The following is a 27654-nucleotide window of genomic DNA, read 5'->3' as shown; positions in this document are numbered from 1 at the left end:
TGAGCCTTCATCAGGCAAGACCTCTTGAGCGAGCCCACATGGCGGGGGGTGGGGCAGCCTCTGGGAGGCCCTCTGACTCCAGCTGAGGCCAGCCAAGTCAAGCACCTCAGTCATCCAGCCCCAGGGAAGGGAGGCTGCCAACAGCCGGACTGAGACTGGAAGTGACTTCTTCCCCAGTCGAGCCTCCTGGTCAGAACGCAGCCCAGCCAGAGCCTGGCCACAGCATCGGGCCGTGAGCTCGGCCTCACCTGTACTCCCTACCTGGGGGAATGTGCGTGATAACAAACGAAGGTGGGTTCAGAGGGCTCAGGTTTTTGATTATTTGTTATGCCAGAACAGAAAATGAGCACGGTCCTCCTGGAGACAGTGAGAAGGACAGGAGGAAATGGTGGGGAAACACAGGTGCTTCTGAGAAGGAGACCATTTCAGCTTTCCCATCTAACCATTGTGGGGAGAGGGAGGAATGCTCATCCAGGCCCTGCCCCACAGCGAGAGGTCTCTGGCCTCCTTGCCCTGACTACAGCTGCTTCAAGCTCTTTTGTTGTTTCTGTTTGTTGGATTGAATTTTTGAAAAGGGGAGAAACAAGAGCTGATGGGGAAGCAGAGGCGAGCCAGATTAGCATCTGTACCCCTCGTGGAGGGTGCGTCGACTGCCGTGGCCGAAGCCCTGACTTACCTGCACCATGTTCTCCAGTCCTTCCGTCGGTTCCACAAGATGTCTAACTAGCTTTCCAGTAGAGCCTCCATCCCTACTTTCTAAAGAAAAGCTTAATAAGTGAGGCAGAACTGACTGCTCTTGCTTGTAACCAAAAGAATTTTAATATATGATAAATTTTTCCACGAACCTGTTATCCCCCTTCAAATGATCTATTCCACTATTTCTCTTCTGAAGAAAGTACTCAGGCCCTTCTCTGGTCTCTCAGTTCCTCTACTCTTCCTGCCCTGTGACTTTGCCTGTGGCTCATGATCCTGCAGAGGTCATGGCATGTCCAGCCCTAGTCTTTCGGCTGGCCTGCTTCCCTGCGGCAGGGGCCACATCGCTCCCATCTCTCCTGATTCTAGACCAATGATTCCAATCCCCTACGTTGTAGGATAGGCATTTTTTTTTTTTCTCTTCCAGTTTTGTTTCTGTCCCAAGATTAACCTTGCCCTGGGATGATTGATGGTGAGACTATCCATTACATCAGGGTAAACCTCAACCCACCCTCAAGGTTGTGTCTGTCTGCATAACCTCAAACATCAATACGATGGTTCCACAAGGCATCACCAGAGTTTATCTTCTTTAGGATTAATAGTGTCATTGTTGACATGAACAGTTTAGTGTGGATTGTGCTGTGCTAGACAAAGTCAAATTCTATCCTTCTCAAAGTCAGGGAAAGGTCTACACATCCCTTCTTCCCATTTCCATAAGCAATTTTGGGAGAGTAAATCATTGGATAAGGCAACAGACACATGAGCACTACTCTCAAACACTAGGCATATCTCTATAAAATTCAGATTTAGAAAGAGAAAAAGTTTCCAACCAAATATATACCACAATAGCTAGTATAAATTATCTAAATGTATATTGTTAATCAGGAAACTTGAAGGTTCGGTTTGAAATTAGAATTTGGACTATCTCATACATAGCTCCTAGGTCAATCTTCTTCAAGAATTTTCGTGAGCACTAGTCTTAGATTTACATTGGTAAAATGTTTCTTACGATTTTTTTTTTATACGAAGGAGTAGTTTTTGCCATAAGATTCTAGTCTCCAGGGGACTCCCTATCACCTATGGCTGTCTATCTGCTGGAGTGGGGAGGATCTTCTCCTGGATACTGGAAGAATGAACTCCAGTTCTGTCTGGGCCCCAGACTGGTCATGTTGGCTGGAGCAGCCACTTAACCTCTCCACAAACTGTTCAGTCTGTAGAAAGAGAGGCCAGACGAATTCAGAGGTGCCTCCTATGGCTGAGGTTCCATGCTCACTGGGAGTCAGCGGACAGGGTGTGAATGGGACAGGGACACCAGCACAAGAAACCCATGCCATTTGATTCCAAGCTGTAAGGCAGTGGGAGTCAAAAGCCATTTGGCCCCATTGTTCCTCCAGTCCCTGTGGGGATTCGGATGGGGACTGCCCCATGGGACTCCCTGCCATGTTTGTAAGGGAGGGAACTCCTTTCCCACCTTTCTTCCCTTTCTCCACTCCTCTGGACACTTTTCTTGTGGCTCACTGGCCACTCTGTCTGCCCCAGCCCTCCCGCTGCAGACCCTGCTTTCGTAGCCGGTGTTTCTTGCTCTGCCCATGTTGCTCCCCAGGCAGCCACTTCCAACCTGGAAACAGGGCCACCTGCGTTAGGGCCAGAAACTGGGGATCCCAGATGAACTGCTGTCCCTGTGCCACCTGCTTCCCATGGGAGGGAAATACTAAACCCAGGGCTTCTGACAAGAACGGGGTCCCCAGTGCCATGGGCCGCGTTGGCGCAGGCTGCTCGCCATGGCACATACTCCCTACCTGCCTGTCCAGCTGTATTTGCCTGTACACATCATGTGGTGCCAGACAAGCTAGTTAGCAGCCACTTAGGGGATGATTAGATCCTTTGGTGTGTTTGTCTTCGAGTCTGTCAGGGACACTGGTATCAAATAGAGGGGTTTTCCACTCCCCACCATATGGCTTAGCATCTACCCAGGTCATTAAAAGAGAATAGCAATGGGAAGAAATAAGATGCAGGAACACTTAGGATGTATTTAATATTTCCTCCCGTTCTCTAATTGCTGGATGTCCATACAGAAGGTAGAAGTTGAAGGCCTACTATGCGCCAGATTCTCTACTGCATTATTCCTCATTGACCACTTCCCCTCTTGGTTTATGATACTTTCATTTATCCAACTTACGTCAGCTTCATCGCTGCATCTCCTACACCTCCTGTTTCCTCATTCCAGCAGTTCCTCATTTTGTGCATCTGTTTGTCTTCATTCTGTTCTTGTAGAGTTATCGTAATGATTTTCGTCTTACAGATAAGGAATGAAGTTCAGAGACACAGAACTCTTGCTGAGGTCACAGAGCAAGGAGCTAGCTGGATTTGTTTTTCTCCAAGGTCTATGGTATCAGTGACTCAGCAAACATTCAGGTTGGTAATAGCTGCTGGAGAAGAAGCCATGGTCTTTACTTAAGGACCCTGTAGTCCAGCAAGAGGGAAATGTTAAAACAAAAACACACAAACAAAAAAGACAGAACACAATGAAAGAATTGCATGTTTCCTTGAGAGCACAGAGAAGAGATAGGCTAACTTCTGGGGGTCATCAGGGAAAGCATCACAGAGGAGATGACTTTTGATTTGCATCTTGAAGAATGGGAAGCTAATTAGACCAGAAGGAAAAAGGAATAACGGGATATAATAAATAATATTAACAGGATATAATAAATAATAATAAATAAATAAATATTTATTAATCATAAATGGGGGAAAAAGGCATGGATACAAGAAAGAGCATGTGAGAGGAACTGTGGACTCCTCTGCTGGCCAGGGAAGGGTGTCGGGGGACCCTGGGGAATTGTGCAGCAGGTGCACCAGGTGAGGTGTCTTCTTAGCTCCCTCCCAAAGCAACAGGGAGCTGCTGAAGCGTGAACGGGAAAGAGATGCAATCGTGATTGAGCCTTAAAACACAAATTGGCAGGAGCCTGGAGTCGGTGAGGGTGTCCCTGTGAGCATGGGTGTATGTGTGAGTGAGAGTGGCCATGAGTGGGTATGTGTGAATTGTGTGAGTGGGTGTGGGTGAGCGTGTGTGTGCAAACACCAAAGCTATGGAAAATCGTTAAGAGGCTTTTTCGATTGATTCCAGAAAATGTGGTGAGGACCTGGACAGAGGCAATAGCAGGGGGTCGGTAAGGAGGCAACAGATGTGACAAATAATTGTGTTAGACAATCGGCCAGACTCGGGGACAAATGAATTGTCGGGGGAGGTGAGGAAAGGGGAGGTGTTTGGGACAACAATGATGAGGTTTCTAGTTAAATGCGTTGGGTGAACGATGGTGCCATTAACTCAGATAAAGAATGCCAGAGAAAAATGAGGTCAGTTTTGGACATATTCGAGGAGAGCAGGGTGGGTGCCGGGGATGGATGCAGCTGTTTTTTGAGCAAGGAGGGGAGGAAGGGTATTGGAGGGGCAGTGGTCAGAAAAGAAGGGTATCCCAGGACAGGGTCAGGACCTGTGCTAATATTCCTGGCCAGCGAGTTAAGGCTTGCGTTGGAGAGGCCCCAGCTCCATCTGCAAAGTGGGTCCTTGTTCCCAGTTCTCTTGTCATGTTGACACCCCTCTCTGTTTGTCATGAGTCAGACGCTGACAGCCTCAATGGTGCTGGCAATTTATCAGTGAGTGGAAAAAGATAATTGACCATATCTCACCTCACCTCGCCTCACCTCGGCTGATAGAGAGAAATTTAACTGCTTCATTCCACTATAATTTCATATAATCCTCCATCTTTTTCTCCCTCGTTTTCACTTGGAAGTTTACAAAAGTGATTGATGATTTGCTATCAAATATAAAAAAAGAAGCTAAAATATCATTGGACAGTTTAACAGCCTTTAAAATATAATGGTCTCTCTGGCTGGACATCCCCAATCACTGTAGAAGCCCGGAAGGTCAAGCTTTAATGAACTGGTGAGAATTAGAGGAGGAAAGTGAAAGTGATCAATGCTCAGGGCTGGCTCCACAGTCCACTGACCTTGGGGGAAGAAGAGACGCCATGATTTATGGAACCCCTCTGGGAATGTTCATGGGACTGTAATAAGCCACTGGAGAGGGTGGTTGGTTGGATGGATCAGGGGCTGAGGGTCCTGGGTCACAGCAAATAGATGAGGCTGATACACTTACCCTGGTCTTTGTTTATACCCTCCTGACACTCCAGGATAGCGTTGAGGTCCTGCCCTTCCTAATAGGACTCTCTTCAACTACTTCCTCAGAGCCGTCCTGCCTTGCTTAGATTCGCACCAGAGAACTCAAATTCTCCCCTTGACATCATTTTTGTCCCTGCGACACTGAACTGTTGTTCCCTTGCCTCACTGTTGGAGGTGGAGACTAACTTTGTAACCTTATTTGTATGTAAACTCCTGAACTTATCAGTGTGCATGAGAAGATGAGGGAGGTGTGGGGCATTATCTTCTATATATAACCTACAATATGCCATGCATTCTTTTGGTACTAACCTATATACTCTCGTGGGGCTCTTTCTCTAACCCTTGAGGTAGTTATTATAATGCTCACATATAGATGAAGAATATGAGGTTCAGAAGTTGTGGCAGACAGCTGCTCTCATGGCTTCCAATGACTCCTGCTTCCTGTTGTTCATGTCCTTGTGTAATCCCTTTCCCTGGAGAGTGGGCAGGACCCAGTGGCTTGCTTCTAACAAACAGAATATGGCCAATTGATGGGATGGCGTTTCTGAGGTTAGGTTATAAAAAGACTGCAACTTCCATCTCACTCTCTGTTGGCTCATGCTAGTGGAAAACCTCTGCCTTGATGTGAGCTCACTCATGGAAAGGTATGTAGGCAAGAAACTAAGGGAGGCCTTCAGCCAATAGCCTGGACTGAACTGAATGCTGGCAAGGATCCCATGAGTGAGCTCAGTCAATCTTTGAGTGAGATGGCGACCCTAGTCAACAACACAGATTGCAGTTGGTGAGACCTTGAGCAGAAGACCTAGTCAGAGTGCATCTGGACCCCACCCGTACAAGCTGTAAGATAATACATGCATGTTGTTTTAAGCCATCATGATCTGTTGTGTTTTGTTATTTGACAATAAATGAATGATTCACAATGGTTAAATAAGTTGTGAAGAACAGTTAAGTTCATAAATTGCAGGGTCCAGACTCAAAATTGGGACTGCTTGACTTTAAAGTATCATGATGTTTTCATGATATTATTTTTATTAAAAAAATAAAAGATTGGCATGTGTATGTACCTCCCAGGGATACGTGTTGAGCAGTCAGTGGGACCTTGAGATGTGCAGAGGGTCAGGGTCTCATGGAGAAGCTGTGAGGGCTATCTTTGCCCGGCTGGCAGGTCTTCTTGGGGAGCTGCAGTGTGGAGGCCTGTGCTGACCTTCCCCAGAAAGCTCTTTCCCATTAGACAGATTACACTTGAGAACATCTGCCCAAGAGCACTCCAGTTGATTTAAGAATCTTTGCTTTTAATTTTTGGTACCTTTCAGAGGGGAAGAGAAAAATAAGGTTAGTTTCCTGAAGTGTAATTGTTTCGGGCAGTTATTTATTAATGAAAAGAACAACATGTCAACAAGGCCCGAGTTTCGCTGTAGAACTAATGTTAGCCAAGGCGCAGGTTATAAGAAAGGTAAGCCCGCTGTCAGTCTGCATTTGTCCAGCTCCATGGTCATCCATTAATTACCTGTGCTCTGGGCCCTGGCTAGGGGACAGTCTTTACTCCCCACACTCAGGGTTGCTGAGCTCCATGGGGCAGAAGAAGCACCATCTCCCACACAGTCCTTGTCAAGGAGTTTTATGGACCTTGGATCTTTCACCAAGATTTTGAAGACTCTCTCTCTGCCTGAGTCCCAAGGTGAGGAAAGGAGAGGGATCCTTGACTTCTGTTGTTATTAGGTTTTGTGAACATAACATATTTGGAGTCAATGAGATTATAGGAACTTGCTTTAAGTTTCCTCTTATATAAAACAGGGAGCATCATAATCCATACCTCAGAGAGTTGATAGAAGGATCAAATGTAATAATGCACATGGAAACTTGTATGATATAAAGCACTCTACAAATTGTGTGTGTGTGTGTGTGTGTGTGTGTGTTCCTATGAGTTTCATCAAGTTGAGGTTAGGTTCATGGAGTGAATCCAAGGAAATAAAGTGATTTATTTGATGAACCCACTTGACTAAATTGGAAAGGGTGTGTCAGAGGTGCTTTCAGCCACAATTAACATAATTCTTGCTAATAGTAGTTTCAACCCATGAAGGCACTAACGATTCCTTGACTGAGATGGCTCCATAGCTCTCTGATGTCACCAAAGAGTCAGACACACTACCATCCTTGGATTGTCACCTTTTTCCTCATGCATACCACCCCATTATCATAAGATGGCTAATAGCTCTTCAGTCAAGGTAAGGGCATTGTAAGCTGTTATCTGTCCATTTTATCTTGGAAGACAAAAATTTCCCCAGGAGCCTCTGAGCTGAATTACTCTCCTGTTCAGAACTGGTCACATGGCTATTTATGTTGTCAGGAGACATGAGAAAACAAATATGTCTTTTGTTTGTTTTCCATTATAATAGTGGGGGTGTGGGCAAGAGTGAAGGGAGTAATACATGATTAATTTAGCTAATTCAAGGGCATCAGAAGCACATGGAAAAAGTCAGAGAAGGAAGGAAGCCTGAAAATGATCCGATTTAACCAAAAACAAATGTGAGGCCTAGAGAGGTTAATTTGTAAATATAAATTCACAAATTCAGTGGGTAGTACCTACTTTACATAGAAGGGACATAAGTGGATTACTTCCGTGTTTCACATGGATTATGAGGATTTGAAGAACACACACATTTACACACACACATATACATAGACACATGTAGGCATATATATATATATCAATGCCTGGAAACAGGGTTTCAAAACAAGTCTGTTGATTCTTTCTAAATAGGTGATTTATAGAGGAAGATTATAGAGGCAAATTAAGTTGCAGAGATAAAAGGGGTCATAATGAGAATTGGCATATTAGGCATATGTTTAACGGCCAGAAAGATTTTGGGTGAGAAAACTTATTAAAGTCCAGAAAACCATGTATTTCTTCACTTCACCGTCATAAAACATTAGCATAATGTTAGGTGGCTGCCAGGACTGCCAGGCCTGGGGGAGTTAATTGAGACTTAACTGCAAATATTTGGTGAGTGCCCAGACCTTGCCTAGCACCAAGTCAGGTCCTGGGGTGGGTAGATAACAAGTACAATTCACTTCAATTCAACTTGACCAACAAACACGTATTGAGTGCTCTTGTCCCAGGCATGATAAATATACAAAGATAAATAAATGATGTGTTCTCACCAATGCTCACAGATAGAATGGACAATGCTATAATTGGGATCCTGAATGTCCCCCAAAGACTTATGTGTTAAAGGCTTGGTCCCCAAGGTGGTGCTATTGGAAGGTGGAGCCTAGTGGAAGATCTTTAGATTATTGAGAATGTGCCCTTGAAAGAAATGGTGAGATTCTGACCTCTTCCTCTTTTTCTTCCTGGCTGTGAGGTAAGTGCATTTGCTCTGCTGTGTGCTCCCGCCACAGGCATAAAGTGACAGGGCCAATCAATCATGAATTGGAACCTCCAAAAGTAGGAGCCAAAATAAACCCTTTCTTTTTACAAGTTAATTATCAGGTAATTAGTTATAGTGACAGAAAGGTGACTAACATAGGCAACAACACGAACAACTCACTAAAACACTATAAATTACTTGCTGTAATATGGACGTGAACAAAAGGCAATGGGAACTCAGAGGACCTAACCAGAAGGACGCTTTTTAACCACCACCGTAGAGCCCAACAGAACAGAGTGGAGATTTGCATCATGATGCTGCCAAGTTCTCTAGCAAGAAGAAACTGACAGACTGGAAAATCCAGGGTGCTAAATGTGGGAATCAGGTGACGTTTTGGACATTTAGAGGAGAGCAACTCAGCAAGGACTGGGCTACTCAAAGAAGACTTCTTGGTACCTTGCACTGGATCCTGAAAGATGCCACTTGAAAGAGGAATACAAGGAGGGATAAGTGGTTGGTGGAATTTAGCCAAGACAAGGAGGTAAGAACATGTAGGAGATGTCTGGAAGTCCAGCCTGGTCCCTAGACAACCCCTTTTCCACTTCTTTTTTTTTACCTCCCATTTATCAAGCAGCAAAGAATGTTCTTTTATGGTACTAATCTGGGACATTCCTCTTGATCTGTGGGCAAAGGAACCCACTCTTTTTGTTCATTCCTTAGAAAGAGAGAGGATTGTCAGAGCCCCTGCAGAGAGGTTTGACTCCTAGATGTCCCACTTGCACTTTGGTCTTAAGTCTGGAAAGTAAAACCCTGATTCTCTCCTCTCTCCCACCTCCAGAAGGGAGGATTAAAAGACAGAAAGTAAAAAATTTGCCAAATAAGAAAAAATGCTTTTGCCATTCAATGTGTCAATCTACTTCTAAAGAATTATTCAACATTCGATATTCATGTCCTCCCCTATGTTATCTCTAGATGTCTCCTTTCAGGGCATCTCAAGGTATTGAGAGCTCATGAAAAGTTCCAGATAAAGATGCAAGATGCTGGGGAATCAATAACACGTATTGAGTGCCTACTAAATGCCAGGCACTATTCTAAATGCTTTGCTTTACATGCACAACTCAGTTAACAGGGAAACGGCCCTGTTGCTGTGGCTATTGAGTTTGCACTGACTGCGGCATGGAAATTGTGGGCTGGCAAAAGGTAAGAAGCTATGTGTGTAAACAACTTTTTATAACCGTCAGGAAGAGACATGACTACTGGCCCATTTTAATAATTTTATTCTGCTCACCCTCCCCTCCCTGGCTCCACGACTATTTCCACATTCTTCCATAGGCAGGCCAAGCTCTCCTGTTCCCATTCCACTAACTCCCTCCCTGGAGGATGCAGCTTGATAAAGTGTCACTCACACCCACTACCTGGAAGCTCCTCCTTGGGCAAGTGGCACTGCTGGTTGAATTCCTGAATGTAGCTGTTATTGGACCACAGTGTGGCCCTGGGAAGAAACCCAGTGCCAAGTGCAGAATGGGAGCCTCCAGAACAATGTCTGGTTGTCATGATGGCATGTTGGAAATTTGATCATTTTACTCTGCCTAAAGAGAAACCTCCGCATGTCACCACCAATCATGCAAACTAGACTCTTAAAATGAGATTAGGCTGAAACATAACCAATCAAAGTTAGAGTCTCAATTGCTCTATGACTTCATTTAAAGTTTCAGTGCCAGCAGGAAGAAAAAAGAAATCAATAGTACATTTTCTTCGTCATCAATTTTGCTTTTTGCTAAATGAAAATGCTTATATTCCCTCCCTGTTGCCTCCAACCATGGAAGACGTTACTTCTCTGCACCTTCCAATCTTTATCCCCCTCCTGTGGAGACAGCTAAACTCATGCAAAGAGTGTTCTGTAGGACACAGTTGTGCTTGTGGCCTCTTTGTAGGAAGCACTTGAAAGTACTGCAGAGGATGACTTCTCAGTTAACCAAATATTTTTGAGTACAGCATCCTTGCCTGGAAGGCTTTCCCACTGCAGCAGCAGGCCCCTGGCCATGTTCTGTGCTGTACTGGCTGCTGCCGTCCTTGTAGCTGGAGAGTCGAGGGTGCCAAGGGCTCTCAAGGTCCCCGAGGCACATCCCAGCTTCATGCCCCATGCCAGGCTGGAGATCTGCCCTTGTTGTAGGGAATCTAATAGGTGGGCCCATTGTGAACCCATTCGGGGGCTTTGGTTACAGAAGTAGCAAAGGGACCTCATTATAAGATGTTCCCACTCATTCACTGGAAGGGTTTTGCTGAACAATAGAGAGGCCTCACTTCCTGCTTCCAAAGCAATCCCTCAGTAGTGACCTTTAAGAGCTCTTAGGGAGCGTCTGTTTATATTGGCTCCTAGATGGTCCCCTTCTAGGACTTTACTCACTTGGCCACATTTGGAAAGAAAGAAACAGAAAAATTTGTAATATAGGGAAGAAAAAACAGAGGTACATGGGCTGGAAACTCATTTCCTGAGGAGCAGGAGCCCAGCGCCTTGCTCTCTGGGACTCACCGAGCTCCAGGAAGCTCGACCAGTCACTTAATAAGTCATTGAGGACGTGTGGTTTAATTAACTCGCCCAAAATTCCTCCTTTCCCTTTCTCACTTTTGCTATTAATATTTTTCGATATCTGATAATGCAGTGTAGTTAATTCTTTCTGGCTTTATAATGAACACTGCCATAATGAAAACGGTTAGCAGTGCTTCAGGCAGCTTTTAATTATCCAGCCGAGCAGGTAAAAGCACTTTATTCTTCTCTTTTTTTCCCCTTACTTAGCAATTAATGGAGGAGCTCCGTGGCACTTACGGTACCTTTTTTTGTTTTCTCATGGCTGATGTTGCACGGAGCAGGAAGGCCTTACTGTACCCCTGTTACTACCAAGTGAAAACTTTGAGGCTGCATGGCTGCGTTGCAGGCCTCTGGCCTGTGGAGTGGAAGTGCTTCTGTGCTGGCTGCAGGTTTATCTAATTAAAAAGCTGAGTTACCTGGAGTTTTGTTACTGATTCCCTGGCTTGCATTTTTCTGTCTTAGCATCTGCATCCAGAGACCCCCAAAATGCTTTTATAGCCCAGCTGGCCTTGCTTGAGAGTAGGCAGTTTCCTAGTTCTATCTAATAGAGCCATCGTCCTTCTGTTCTCCAGGATAACAGCAGCCCTGCTGTTCTCCTAACTTTACAGGCAGGGAAACTGAGGCCCAGAGAGATCGTTTTCCTGGCTGAAAGTCCTTTCTCCAGTCTTGATGATGTCATTGCAGATATGAAGAATGACATCACCAACCTGACTGTAAAACTACCTTACAGGAGGGATGTGGGGTGAGGGAGGAGTTTAAAATTATGTGAACCCCTTCCAAGTCTATTGATCAATAAAGTTACTGGGAGAATATTTTTACTGAGGGTAGAATTATTTGTACAATTCCTCCTTTTTTGCAAATATAATACAAAAAAAATTGTTCTGGGAGTGTACAGCATGTGTGTGTGTGTGTGTGTGTGTGTGGTGTGTGTGTGTGTGTGGTGTGTGTGTGTGTGTGTGTGTTTTCATGGCTTGATAAAAGCTGAATCTTTCTTAGACTCTGTTTGCAGATCTCTGGAAAGGGGGTAAGACCCCAGGGTCTCCTGAGAAGGAAGACATGGAGGTGACAAGCTGATGAACATTCAAATTTGGGGATGGTCTCAAGTTGTATGGAATGGACCTGTGCAGAGCCTACCAAAAGGAAAAGACACGGGAAGCATAAGATGGGAACTTCCACGCTCCTGGGCTCCTGGAGCAGGCCTGTCCATCATCACCCTTGCCCAGGGATAGATGTATCAGGAATGAGGACTTGGCATCTAAGAATAAAAAGGGATCACTATTAGGACTGGAGTCCTTCTGAAGGTGGTTCACCATGTGACTTTCCCCACTCAGGGGTGCGTCTCTGAGCATCTCTGTTCTTTAATATCCTCTCATAGTAGAAACTTCATGAAAAGTGGAGATAAAGAACCAGTTCTGTTGCAGACATTTGTGCCAAACATTTTGTGCTTTTTCACTGTGTATGAGGTTCAGGAAATTCTGGCTGGAAAAAGATCACTAATGCCTCTGTGACTTGAGCTTGGAACTTTGCAGATCCTTGGTACACACTTTGAAGCTTTGGTTTCCTGAGGCCCTGTAATGTGATCTTTAGTTGAGGTTAAAATAATAACGAGGCATTTTTATTGCCAGCACAAACTTTAGCAGTAGCAACACCAGAGTTGGATGTGGAAAGCTCCTGCAGGAGCTGCAAGAGATGCCCAAGCCTTTAAATTTCCCAGAGATTCGGGGAGAATTCTAGAATACTACTTTGCAGGTACCTCTGTGGTCTTAGGTTGATGGGACTGAGCAAGACTGTCTTCAGCTGTGACCCCACAGCTGCTACAACCACAAGGTTGCTGGTAGAGTGGTCTTCCATTCCACTTGGCCTTCGGGGACAGGACTGGCTGCATAGCCCAAGAGTCTCAGAAGTTCTAGGACAATTGGGGAAGGGAGGTAGGGTGTTACACAGGCTCTTCTGCTCCGTGTGCAAGTTGATGAAATCTGTCACAACAGTTATCTGAGATTTGAACAGCACTTTGACGGTTTCAAAACAATAGCACATCCATTCTCACACCTGATTCAAATAACACTTTCAAATGTCAGTCAGGAAAACATTTCATTCTCCTCATTTTACTGACAAAAAAGCCAAAGCCACATGAGGTTACCTCCCTCTAATAAGGAAGATTCTCAGATGGAGGCCATTTTGCTCCCTGGCGGAGATTTGGCCACATCTGGAGACACCTTTGTTATTGTACTGGGGCAAGGAGTGGGTGTTACTGAATCTAGTGTGTGGAGGCCAGGGGTTCTGCTGAACACACAATAATGCATGGCACAGGCCCCATGGCAAAGAATTATCTAGCCTCAGATATCCAACATGTAGAGGCTAAGAAGTCCTGATTGAAAGGCATAGAGCTGATCAGAGGAAGACCTGTGGTTTTTAGTACTGGTGTCCACTGTTTGTAACACCTGCCAAATATTTAACAAATATTTGTTAAATATTTGTGGGGATCAAGAGCTGTTCTAAATGCTTTGCCCTCATCAACTCAATCCTCAAAACAGCCCTGGGTGCCTCACTTCACTTTGCAATCAGAATGCTGAAACTCAAAGTTTTTCCGGTGATAACTTTCCAAAAGGCATGTAGAAGAATTGGTAGTTGAATCCATGTCACCTTGTCCCCCACCCTCTCCTATCGCTACCTCCCCATATGGCTACCTCCTGCATCTTAACATAGAGAGGAGAGTGCTGGGCTTGGCCAGTACCACATGCATGGAATAGATCCTGGTGGACCGTGTGATCAACTGCTTCAGGTCTCACCATCACTACAGAAAACCAATTGCAAAACATTGCTCCCTTCTTGTTCTTTTCCCAATACAAATTCAAGTTTTAGGGAGCCCAGGGGCCTCCACATTTTCTATTCATTCCTCTCTTTTTATGACACAAAGAATGCATGTGTGTCATTCATTCACTAATTCACATACTCACTCAAAAAATAATTTTTATCAAGGGTTGACAATACAAAGAGGAGAGAAATGTATACAGCCTGTCATTCTCAAGTTACTGGCAGTTTATTGGCACAAACAAGCCTTTAAAATAATTATATTACAATGTTCTCACTTCAGTGATAGGCAGACAGTCACAGGAGCATAGAAAAGGGGTCCCTCCCAGCCTCTGGGAGGTGGAGAATCAGACAAAGCTCCTGGGAGATAACTGAGTTTTAAAGTCTGAGATAGAATTAGCCGAAATAGAAAAGGGGAGTGGGGTAACATGAAATAAGTGCAATCTGCTGAGAATAGTTGCCAGTCCAGTGTTGCTGGGGTAGAAAACAAAAGCTGGGGTTAGTGGGGGATGAAGGCAGAGAAGCAGGATGAAGTCTGAACTGGGGGCTTGCCAAAGCCAGCGGTACATTGAAGGGGGAAATGGGTCTTAATGTTTGGGATACAAAATCTCAGAAAGAGTCACCTTTTTAGATTCAGTTGTGCTCAATCCATGTGAGAGACAAGGTTGGAGGCAGGGAGACCAGCTGGCAGGTTGTAGCAGGAGTCCAGGCCAAGAGCCTGAACTAGGAGTTGAAGAAAGAGGGAATGGATTCCAAGGTACCTGGAGGCAACATCAGCATAATAACTAGGTACCCAGCTTTGGGAAGTAAAGAAGTTATGTTTGGACTTGTTGCATGAAGTATCTATGGTTCACTGGAATAGCTTTGTTTGTCTGGTGGACAGTTGGATCCAAGCCTGACCGGTAGGGTGCAAGATGGCCAGGAGATAGGATTTGGGGATTATCAGCTGAGAAGTGGGAGCTACCACAGTAGAAATCACCTGAGCAAATTGGCCCAGGTGTTCATTCGAATCCAATTATCTGTGATCAAAGTGCTGGACAGATAAATAAATGTGGCTGTTGGGAGATGGCAGGAGGTATTTAAAGAAGCTATTGAAGCTGAACAAGCAGCCCCAAATAAGGCAGTTATAACCTGGCAATCTAGCTTGATGTTCCTACACTGGCTAAACACTATGTAGAGCAGGAAAGGTCCTTTTTCCTCCCACTGGGAAGAGAATGGCTGTTCAACGTTCTTCAACTTTACAGTTTACGCCAGGTTAGCCTTGGTCTACTCTTCGTGAACCATGGAAGATCCTATCTGGAATTTAGACTCCTGTCCCAGGCCTGAAGGTCAGTGGATTTCCCTTATCATTTCCTTTTCTACATCATGGTCATGGTCCTTCCTAAATAGCAGGGTATAGGCAGATATGTAGTCACAAGCTCACACATGATTGCAAACATGCAAACAAATGCAGACATCCCTCTCCTGCCCTCGTTCATGCACATGCTTTGAGTTAGAAAAACATGTCTTTCCATATTAACACCTGGCACCTGGTATAAAATAAATCCAGCCTGGTAATTATTGTAGAGCTTTGCAGCGTCTTTCTTCTGACCAGTGTTGAAGGCTGGTGCCAGTCACCATAACTAGGTGTGAATTAACGCAACAGCATCCGTGCTGCAGAGCCTCCTGGGCTTGTGTTTGAAACACAGGGCTGTGTTATAGACCTGTGGATAAAGTTCATTAATAGGTGCGAGCACAGTTCTCAAAGGGCAGTTCTGCCATATTTCCAGTCACTGTTCAGAATTCTCATTAGTCAATTACCCTGCTCCTGTCTGCCTGGTTCCTGCGGTAATGTGTATTTTAAAGCCCCCGATAAGACACAGCATGTTTTAAATATACCTTAATGTATTGGAAATGCACGAGCCCCCTTCGGGTTTATATATCTTAACCACTGGCCAATTTTGCAAAGTTATAAATAAATGTTACAGGCATCAGCGGCAGTAGTAGAATCAGCTGGGGATATTTAAAAGCCAGTCTAAAGTCTAACTTACCTTTAAATCTGAGATATCAAGCATGGTGAGCAAAGCAGGTAGGAATATGCAGATGATTTCTTGGTAATAAAATCAACAACCTTGACACATGAAGTGAGATTGAGTGGGAATAGGGTTGGTGGGGAAGCAGCTTGGTTAAATTAACAGGCATTTATGTGCAAGCGACTGTGCTGGGCTTTGTGGGGCTGCAGAATGGTTCTGCCCATCAAGGAGTTTCTGAACATGCACAGGATGAAGAGAGATGAGACAAGGACACAGATCATCAGAGGGGTCAAGGTGAGACCACTCCGAGAAGGACAGAATGTTTTGGGGACCAAATGGGGAGGTTTCTGAAAAGATTTCTTTGAGGAAGTGGCAGATTTTATAAAAATGTTGGGTGGGAGCACAATTCATTCCAAGGCACTGCCGACAGTCCAGCTGGGTGAGAGTGTTGGTGCATATAGGGCAGCAATGGCAAGTAAGGCTGGAGGGCAGCCAGGGGCCAAGCTGTGTAAGGCCTTGAATGCTAATGCAAGGGGTTTTTAAATAACTCAGTAAGACATGGACAGATAATTAAAAGCTTTTGAGCAGGGGAACAATAGGAGCTACCTTGCAGGAGGACTAATTGGCAGCAGGGTACATAGAGGACAAGAATGGGGAGATACAGGAAATGAGGAGAACGGTTGGTTCTGTGGTTTGAATGTGTTCCCCAAAGTTCATATGTGCAAACTTGATCCCCAATACAGCAGTGTTAGGAGGTGGGGCCTGGAGAATGGATTCGTGCCTTTATTGTGGGAGTGTGTTCCTGATAAAAGGATGAGTTGGGCCTGCTTTACTCTCAGTTTCTGGGCCATGCGATGCCTTCTGCCATGTTCTGATGCAAAAGGAGGGCCTTTGTCAGATGCTGGTGCCTTGTTCTTGGACTTTCTAGTCTCTGGAACTGTGAGGCAATTAATTTCTGTTCTTCATAAATTACTCCATCTCCAGGCAGCGCAAAACAGACTCAGACAGCCAGCTATTGACATAAAACACAAGAGGAAGATCTGAACTAGGGTTTGAACAGTGGATTAGAGAAGCAGCAGCTCCTCTGAGAGCTGTATTAGGAAGGAAGAAGATGAACATGAAGGAAGTGTGAGTGTGTATGTGTGTGCAGTCCAATTCCTGTAACAAATCACTTTGGAAGGCAGATAGGCAGGGAAATAGAGATGTGTAGATATAACGAGCACATGTGTATGTGTGCATATGTGCGGATATTTATATGTGTAATTTAAGTATATGATACACACGCGCACATATGCACGTGCTCAGTCCTCCGTATCTATGGGTTCCACATCCATGAAGTCAATCAGCCATGGATAGAAAAAATTTTTAAAAATTTTGTCTGTACTTGCATTAGTCAGCTTTTTGTTGCTGTGACAAACACCTGAGAAAAACTACTTAGAGGAGGAAAGATTTCTTTTGGCTCATGGTTTCAGAAGTTTCTGTCCATGTTTGACTGGCTCCATCACTTTGGACCTGAGGCAGAACATCATGGCAGAAGGCACGGCAGAGGAAAGGTGCTCAGCTCATGGCAGTCAGGAAGCAGAGCGATCAAGACAGACCCTTCCAGGGCATGCCACCAGTGTCTTACTTCCTCCATCAATGCCCCAAACACCTAGAGTCTCCCCCTCCTCCAGGGGTTCACTGGGCTATCAGTGGATTGATCCATTGTTGAGGTCACAGCCCTATGATTTAATCACTTTGCAAAGCCCCACCTCTGAGCATTGTTACATGTGAGCTTTTGGGGTAAATTTTAGATTCAAACTATCACAGTACTGAGCATGTACAGACTTTTCTTTCTTGTCATTATTTTCTAAAAAATACAGTGTAACAGCTATTTATATCACATTTACATGGTGACTTAAAATATAGGGGCTAGATTTGTGTTGGTTATATGCAAATACTATGCCATTTTATACAGAGGACTTGAACATCCTTGGATTTTGGTATCTAAGGGGAATCCTGGATCCAATTCCCCATGGATATCAAGGGATTCCTGTACACATCCACATGCATACATACATTTATCTGTCTACCTAAGTGACTTGCTATAGGAATTAGACTGTACACAATTGTAGAGAAGGCTTAAACAGTCTTTGAGAGAGGTTGTCTCTTATGTGATACTGGAGTCTGCAGTCTATAGGGCAGGCAGTCAAGAAGAGAAGAAAGATCTATGTGTCCTATCCTAGGAGACCAAGGATGAGCTGAACCCCCCAAAGAGCTGGGACCCATGAGGGCAGAGAAATCTGCACCAGTTCTCACTGCCTGCAACCTTGGCAGACCTGGCAGCCTAGTTTGCTGGGGAAGGTGGTACTCTCATCATGGAGCTGAAGGAATGCCTGACAAGAAGCAGCAGAGGTGAAGGAGGATCCATAGCCAGTTATGTAGTCATGTGGAGCAATTACACAGCCAGGAGGTATGTGATACCAAAGAGAGGTGATGGCAGAAGAGTGACAACATGCATGAGCAAAACCAGCTCCTGCCCCAAACTACTGAGGGTCAAAAACAGGTGACTGCTGCTTCCCTTCTGCCCTCTGATTCTTGTAGGAAAGTGTCTCTTGTGGCTCTCCCTAGCCGTAGACCTACAGGGAGGGAGTTCTGGGAACTGTAGTTTATTTGGCTGATTTTGCACTTATGAAGCCAGGACAGCCAATGATGATGAAGGGAACAGAGTAGATGAGGAAGAGAAGAGTGAGCTGGAAGGTAAATACACTATTAATCTGTTTTCCTTAGTGGGAAGTGAGAAGGCTCCAATCCACAGGTGAGTAGACCCTGGGTTTGACTATAAGCTCCCTGAGGTCAGCATTTACTTGTTTTGTTCTCTTCTGTAGCTCTTAAGAATAATCTATTAAGAATATGTTAGCTCCATGCTCTAGATTTTGGTATGTATATATTTGTATTGATTATTCAGCACAATCCCAAATAGGGGATGAGGCCAGCTCTTTTACAGACAGGGAAACTGGATCCTAAGGAGATAAGTAGTGGGTTTAAGGCCACAGAGCTAAAAAGGGCAGAGTGTGTATTTGTACTTCAGTTAGTCTGACTCCAAAGCTTCTGCTTCTGACCACTGCTAGCTCTGAATCATCTTCAGTTCCCAGCAGAGGGTCTGGTACACAATTGAATAAATTACTGGATTTATGGATGAGTGATGTATGCATGGAGGATGCATAGACAAATGGTGGCTGGATGAATAAATGGTAGAACTGAGGTGACTAGGTGAGCTGAGAGTTTAGCTGGGACAGGGTCCGGGAGCATGAGTGGCACTTACAAAGGCAACGTTGACTCTGGTGTGCTAACCTTTCATCGGGTAGGGGAGAGAATGAGAGCGAATGCCAGCTGAATGCTGAGTTTGGCTTTCTTTTGCTACTGAATTAGTCCACAGGCTCTTCTGTGAAAAGCTGTGCTTCCAATGGGTCATCATTTGTATTATTTACGGGGGCCTATGTAAGCAGTAAACCAAGGATCAGGTGTCTGATGCCTAATTCTGCCTCCACAAGCAACTTGCTGGTGAACTTGAGAGCCTAATTCACCATCTGCCCCGTGCAATGAGAATGCTTGCCAGGACATTTTGCAGGGATCTGTTCTTTACCCTGTGCTTGAGATTCAACCAGGGGAAAATGAGACCAGCTCTTTGCTTCTCAGTTAACTCAGAATGATTAGCCCTGAATACAGGCATTGTACCCCTTAGAAATAGGAATAACCCCTGAGTCCTTCAGGGTTGTCACTGGAAATGTGATTAGTTGACTGGATGCAAGCCTCACCAGACCCCCTCCTGGCAGCCTGCCTCTTCTGGTTGGGGAGGCGGTTTCTTAGAGTGGGAGCTTGTCTCAGAGACAGTGTGTCTGTCTTTTCTCCAAAGCTTCCTGTATGATGGGAAATGACAGCTTCCATCCACACCCTCTCTGCTCCTTGGCAGGCTGATCCCTGCCCTCTTGTGAGGTTCCAGGAGCCTGTGACATTATCTGCCAACTCCCAGGAAAGGCTCTGGACCACGGTTGTGAGCCTTGAGATGATGAATATGCAGAAGGATAGTGTGCCAGACAGGGGAGCTACAGTGCTGGTGGAATTGGCTGGGCTAGGCCAGCTGGGCAGGGTAGGGCAAGCCAGGACCTGCATGTGGTGGTGGTTGTGGGGTGGGGGTATGCTTCTTAGGCCTGAGCACCATCGGTGAGGGGCCCAGTGTACACTGGCCTATTTACCATCCCCAGGAGTTAGGAGCTGTCATTTGTATGTCTGCCTTCTCTAGGGCTGGGCACTCAAGAGTCTTAGAAATACCCCTGGCACCTGAGCATTGCACTGGCCACAGTTAACTTGCTCAATACTAGGTCACCAATTTTACAGAGGATGTTTGCAGATAGCATGCTACTGGGTATACTGGGACTGTTGACTCTGGCTCACAAAAAGCCTGACATGTCCCTAGAGCAAAAGAAAGCTGGGAGCAAATTCCACCTGCATCACAGAATCTAGACTGAGTAGGACATTTAGAAGTCACCTGGACTATCCATTCGCCTGCAGGCAGGTCTGGACATAAACCAGCCTGGACAGATGAGAATCTGTTCTTTTTCTTGGTCTTCAAAAACCTCCATTCATAGCACTATACCCATAGTACTCATCTCCCTAAACCCTGAGACGGTTCTCCCTTAAAGCTCCTTCATATTCCTCTAGCCCCCAATGGTTTTCTGATTTGTATTTCAAGGGAGTTGGAGGGAAGAACCTGTCATGTATTTTATGTAACAGGATGCTGGAGCCTGCCACCTGGGCTTCTCCAGAGCCCACTGCAATTTCTCTTCCAGCTCTGGGTTTAGAGATATCACATTGGTAGCTTCCAATCAGCCATGTTATGACTATTTACACCATGGAAATAAGAAAACACTATAAATCAGGGTTCCCCTCACCTCCCTCCCCTGAAAACCAGCGGTTCCACCTTTACTAACATAAACTGGCCGTGCATAACAATATTCTTTCACAGAACTTAGGTAACAATTATCCTTTGTACATTTCCCTTTAGGAACTTCAGGTATCACTTCAAGTGTCAGACAGGGGAGCTACAGTACTGGTGGAATTGGCTGGGCTGGGCCAGCTGAGCAGGGTAGGGTGAACCAGGGGTCGGGGGGATGCTTCTTAGGCCTGAGCACCATTGGTGAGGGATCCAGTAAACATTGGCATAAATAAAGCGTATTAACAGGACTATGATCTCCCAGAAAGCAGAGACTGTGAACCTGCGCTGCCCTACCCCATAGGGCTTTGCAGACAGCAGCTGTATGTTGACCATATGCTGAAGGAATGAAGGACACATATCAAATCAGGCTGAATGACTCTGGGTTTTCATCCTAAGGCAATCTCACTGTTGGAGTCAGATTTGCCAAACAGGAGATGTGTTTATCTGAGTTGACTTCAGGGCTGTACGATTCAATTCAAGGCAGATTTATGGAACATCTACTCAATGTCCACCCTATTCTAGGCTCCAGAGCCAGAGAGAAGCGGGTGTTTATGGGTAGCAGCAGCCCATCACTTCTATTCTCAAATAACTTACAATTTCATTTGGAAGATATGCACGCAAGTGGAGAGTTAGATCAATATGAATGCTCTGTGCTTGAAGGATTTTGAGTGATTACAAAACACAGTGGTTATAATATGGGACTCTGGGTCAGATTGTCTGCATTCAAACTCCAGACCACAGCTTAGTGGCTATGTGACCTGGGAAGAATTGCTTTATAACCCCCACTATCCCACCCCCATCCTTAGGAGATAATGAAATCTACCTCACAGAGAAGTTGTCTGACTCAATGTGCATTAATGTTTATAAAGCACTTAGCACATTGCCTGGAATATAGGATCCATAAAATATATGGTTGCTATTATTTTTATCATATAATCTAACGGCCACACTTTGAAAATAAGAAAACGGAGGGCTAGAAGTGGGGAAATGACTATTTACCACTTAGGGGCATACCTGAGATTAGCAGTATCCAATTTTATTCATCAGTTAGGTGAAGGCACATTCTACAACAGCAAATAAATTCCCCAATCGTAAATCTCAAGGTCTTGACACGATAGATGTTATTTACTACTTATACGAAGTTTGATGGAGATCAGGTGATCCTATTCCATTCTGCATCTACACCATCTGGATGGCATGGTCTCTAAGGCCACCACCTTGGTGCAGATAGAGATGGAGGAGGTGTGACAACTCCTGGCTGATCTGGTCAGAACTGGTGACCTAGCCCCTGCCCAAGAGAGGCTGAGAGTAGCAGCTGTCACAAGACTATTTGACGAGCAGTGTCTGCCACATGAACAATACAGAAGATACCACAAGACAGCATACGAGTCAGTACTTAATCATAGGACAGATACTATATGTGATAGTTGGTGATTAAGTGGCCTAGTGAGGGGTATAGGCAGCTGCTGTAGGAGATTAGAAAAGGGGTGGATGAGGAAGGAAAAGGGGGCCAAATGATACTTGTTGAGGGGCAGTGCTAGCTGAGGACCCAGCGCTGAAACAAGGAGAGAATGGTGGGTAGAAGAAGAGATGGGGGAGGACCTCTTAAAATAGCTCAGACCAGGAGAGGGCCCTGTCGCAGAGTTCCTGAGTATGAGGACCTTGGCCCATCCTCACAGGGTCAGGGTGGAGGGCAGAAGGAGGTGCCACTGTGGACACTGCTCCTGCCTCTCCCTCTTGCCTTCAGTTGGAGCGTCGTCCGTGGCACCGAGCTTCCTTCTTGGCCCTGAAGCAAATGCTTTACCACAAAGCACGGTGTGGTAGGAAAAGCACTGGATGCAAAATTGATAAGTGCAATTTCCTGTTCCCACTCTGTCCCTGACAACCTGTGTGACTTTGAGCAAGCCTCTCTGCTTTTTCTGGGCTGCAGTTCTCCTTGGTAAAATCAGGAGTTCCCTAAGCTCCTTCACAGATCTGATTCTCTGTCGCTAAGCCTCTCACAGCCGTCATTCATAGCATGGGGTAAAATCTTTGAAGGGATAGTCTGGGACTCTCATGTGGGTACAGATCCAGGGGAGGATAGGATTTGACTAGGGATAGAGCAGCTTAGAGGGCCAACAGCATTGAGCATGGCATATGCAAATCTTTGGTGAGGGGCCCGGCTTGCATCAGAACAGAGACAGGATAAAGAGGCAGCCTGGGAAGCTGGGCCCAGCCTCATCAATCTCGGCACTGACATATCAATCAGTCAGTTCAATCAGTTGCAACATTTTTTTCTTTGGGAAATAAATAAAGATGAAGGCAGTAGATACCACACAGAGGAGCCTCAGAGCAGCATGGACAGTCACACTGCCACTGGGTCCTGGAGCTGGGTTCTGATTTATGGAGTAGGCTGAATTTGATAAATCAGGGGCCTCAAATCAGTGGGTTTAGGCTCTTGTTTCCTAAATGGGAACTTAATGTTGTTCATTCATTCATAGGTAGGGTGCTGCATCGGAGAGTTACTATATAAATCTGCTATTTACAAGGGTCTCCGTGTTTGTTTTTTGAAAAACAAACTTATAAATCATACCCATCTCAGATGGAAACTTTTCCGGTGTAAACTGTCACCCTCCTATAAATCTCACATTCAGAATTCTTCTTGGTCGATCAGACCTCACACATTTGGGGTGGGAGAGCTGGTAGTAAAAACACCCGGACTGATTGGGAATGTTGGGAGTTGCTAGAGATAATGGGAGGGGTGGCCATCACTGGAGAAACACAGACCTCAAAGCCAGCAAAAGTTCACGGCTCCTGTGGGTCGAATGCTGTGGGTCAGCCAGTGAAGTCGTNAATGGGAGGGGTGGGGTGGGGGATAGGGGGAGCACAGAAGTAATTTGTTCCTCATTTAGCCTTGGATCCTTTTATTTATTTATTTTATAGCCTATCTGGCTTTGAGAGTCCACTGATTAAAAAGAAGTTTCAAGTCAATAAAATATGCAACTAGAGATGAATTCTGGAGCTAGTTTATTAGGCAATTTCCTGTATGGCTCCCTGGGTGGGGGACACAGTTCCCCACACCCTGCTACTGGAGCTGGGCTCTCATCCTGCCAGCATTAACCCTTGGGGGTCTTGAGCCAACCTCACAGGGCATTGGAGCCTCATGCTCCTCTCAGGTCCTGAGCTTCTGAGTCTACTTTTGCTCAGGGGGAGCTCTTTCTCCCCATGCCAGAGGCTTCTGAAGGACCCCCGAGGCCCAGAAACACCCCTGCTGAGTCTCCACTATCTGCTCCCTTCTGACCTCTGTTTCTTTAGGGATAGATCTCCTCCTCCAGGAAGTCCTCTCTAAGTAACTGCCCATATTGGTGAGCACATTTGCATTTGTGTCAGCAAATGACATCAAGAAGTGGACATTTTGTCAGGGGATGAGATCATAAAGGAATCACTTGTGTTTTGGGAGTGACTCCAGTTTTGTGTGTAGATGGAGATGTCTGGGGCAGTGTGGAGTGAACTGTGGCCAGGAATGCTGAGCTCTCTCTTGGGATGGCTCCCTTTTTTGCTCCCCACAAGAATAGACAGTTTTTCCTAATTGCCCCCCCCCCCAAAAAAAAATGTTTTTATCTTCTCTTCTATAGCCTATCAATTCTCTGAGCCACCTCCCCCTCAGCCACCAACTCTGGGAAGTCCTTTAGGCCCTGGCTCATTTTTCAAGAGGAGATTAGTCTAGAAGGATGTCTTCATTGCAGAACTGAAGAGGTTCCATTTGAACTACAGGGCACCTCACTTGACACACTAAATAGATTTCTGAAAGGTTGCAAGGAAAATGAGGGGAGGGGATCCTCTTTTTAAAGCATCAGTTGAGTTTCTACAAAGAATTGCTCTGGTCCTGAGCAGCGGATTTGCAATTCTGTCTTCCTACTGGACAATTCCACCTAGATCATAAAAAATGCAAATAGTATACCAACTGGCTGCTATCACAGGCCAGGCATGAACTTGTGGGTTTTTTTTCTGTGTGTGTGTGTGTGTGTGTAATTCCCCTCATCCTCTGATATAGGTCCCCCAATACCCCCACTTATCAAATTAAATATCTGAGGCATAGAGAAAGAGCTCGCACACCTACTAAGTGACAAAGTCAGGACGACTTATTAGCCCTACCCCAAACCACACTATTTCTACCGTAGTCTGTTTAGAGTTGCATTTTACTTTACCTTTGTGTCTACCAACACTATTTCCCAGTTAGTGGGCTGGACTAAACCTTACAGCATCGTTCTTCTGTCCCCAGTCCTTTTTTCCCTATCTGCCCCTTGGTGACTGCTGAGCCCCGATGATGTGCTCAGTTCTGCTCCTGCCTCTCCCATGCTTCCTGGCCTCCTCTTGTCCTCCTCTCTCCTCCATGTCTTCTCTTGCACTCCACTGCAGTGGCTCCCCAACCGGTGTCCCCACCCAGTCTCTCCGGATGTCCCACCCTTCCTGCTGTTTGTCAGAGTGCCCCACCTAAAGCCACCTGCCTGCTTTCTCCTGTTTAAATTGGTGGTCAGAAATGGCCTTTGACAAAAGTGACATTTGACAAAAGTCCAGCAGAGCCCCTGGGAGCCCTTGGGCACTGCTCATGGCTCCTTTTTGGGCTCTAGGAGAAGAGCTTGAAAGGCATTATTTTAAAGACAAAGGAGATCAATGGCCAGAGATTGAAATGATTTTCTCAAGGTTCTCAAGCTAGTTCTGGGCTAAAGCCAGTCCCTCTTAGGCCACTGCGTGTTCCTCTACTAAACGGCAGATTCCTCAGTGTCTCCTGCGGCCAGGTGGGCTATACTTTCCTGTGACTCTGCGAAGCAGCACAATGTGGAGATGTCTGAGGGAAGAGTGTTTAAGCAGATGGAGAGGCAGTGCAGAGGCTCACAGTGGGCCTGGGGTGTGCGGGGAACCACGGAAGGCCCAGGGCAGCCCAGCCTCCTCGTCCTGGCAGTCAGGGTCTATCCTCAACCTCCTTCTCCACTGCCTGGTCTACTGCTCTCCTCTGTGACCTCCCGATGCCATCTGCTCCGGCCTCACCCTGCTTCAACCCTTCTCTCTGTCAGGCAGTGGTAGCTGTTGCTCTCTCGTCTCCACTCTTGACACCTGGGCTTCCAGAGAACTAGCTATCTGGAAGAACCATCTCTTTCAGCCCTAAATAATAACCTTGGTTTATATTTTGTTTCTTCTCGCAGCTGCTTGGAGGTTGAGGCCTGACTTGTTGGTTTGTGCTTTCTACAGACCAACTGGCAGTTGGTCCTGGGAATACAGAGGCACAGGAGACATGATCTCTACCCTGAAGGATGAAGTGCTCATGGGGGAGAGAGGCATGTTGGTGGAGAGCTGACAACTTTCATGTGGAGTTGGAGGAACAAAGGACAGAGGGCTCTGTAATCTTGGTGTCTTTCCTATCCTATAATGTAGAGCAAGACGCCACACCCAGAGTGGGGCCTCAAGGAATGTTTATTTAATAATCTTTCAGTGACTCTTTTATTTATTAAAGAGATTTTAAATTATTTTGTTGGTTTAACTCGTTGTGAGCTAATGGGTGACTGTTGATGTATTGTTCTGGAAATACTCTCAAGGGTACTAGTGTGTTCCACATGTGCATTTTAAACTCCTCAGGGGTTTCTCTATTCTACTCTTTTATTTTCCAGGGAACAGGGAAGCTTCAAACTAAAACCCCACTCATATTTACACATCACAGTAAGGGGCCAGCCTTCACTTTATCCTCTCACCTAAGCATCAACCATTTTTAGTTAATTTTCCCCACTTTGTAGAATGAAAGGTTGGAGAGAGAATTAAGTCTTACTCTTTGAGATCTTTTCAAAGTCAACGTGTAGATGATGTTAATCACTCATTTGTGACCTTGGGTAGGTCCACCAAAGCTTCCTGAACTCAGTTTCTTTATCTAGAAACTAACAAGTGTCCTTGAAGATTGATAGGAGAATACAGTGAAGCGATGTGTGTTCCGTGCCTAGCCTGGTACCTGGCACATGGCCAGCATCTAGCGACTGGCAGCCTTGGTGTCAAGCTACACGCCACTCACTGAACTGGGCTGTGGAAGGTAGAGATAGTTAGAATAAATTTATTTATTTACTTGCTGTGCAAAGATCATAATCTAGTCAGGGAGACTCGAGGAAACAGATGACTCTAGAGCAGTACCAGGACGAGACCCTAGGAGAGGGTAGATGGAGAACCAGGGTGCATCTGAAAGGCTTCCTTGGAGGAAGGGGCAGTTTATGCTGAGAGTTAGGGAATGCGGAGAAGTTAGCCAGTGAAGATGGCAGGAGGAGGTAGAGGGAGGTGTTCCGGACCAGAGGAATGGCTGCTTTCCAGCAAACTCTAGCTAGCATCTTGCACAGCATAAGAGACACAGGTTAAGCTGTGGACCAGATGGAGAAACAATGGAATTAACAATGAAGGAAAATTAAGACATTTCTTCCTAGAGGACGTTCAGCAAAGGGACGAGGTAGCTGAGGAATGGCTCTGCACTGATGCACCGTGACTGATTATGTACAAAAAGGTTGGAGTGGGAATATTTAGCTCAGGAGTTTTCAAACTATTTCCAGGTAACTTTCTCTTCCAAGAAAACTTCCTCAGAAGTTCAAAATATGGAGCAGTGTTGCTCTAGAAGGAGCAATCTTGTCTCCAAGGTCCCTGCTGATGGCCTCTCCTGGAGCCCCTGGGAGCCCTTGGGCACTGCTCATGGCTCCTTTTTGGGCTCTAGGAGAAGAGCTTGAAAGGCATTATTTTAAAGACAAAGGAGATCGATGGCCAGAGATTGAAATGATTTTCTCAAGGTTCTCAAACTAGTTCTGGGCTAAAGCCAGTCCCTCTTAGGCCACTGCGTGTTCCTCTACTAAACGGCAGATTCCTCAGTGTCTCCTGCGGCCAGGTGGGCTGTACTTTCCTGTGACTCTGTGGGATCACTAGTCTTCTTTCTACTGTGGTTGACCTAGTTATCTTCCATCAGGATCCGTCCTCACCCCAACAGGAAAGAAAAGCAGATAATCCGGGGATTTTTAGGGATAG

Source organism: Marmota marmota, unplaced genomic scaffold (genome assembly GCF_001458135.2).
Source record: "Marmota marmota marmota unplaced genomic scaffold, marMar, whole genome shotgun sequence".
NCBI lineage: Eukaryota > Metazoa > Chordata > Mammalia > Rodentia > Sciuridae > Marmota > Marmota marmota.
The sequence above is the reverse complement of the archived record's forward strand: the minus strand, read 5'-3'. Positions refer to the sequence as shown.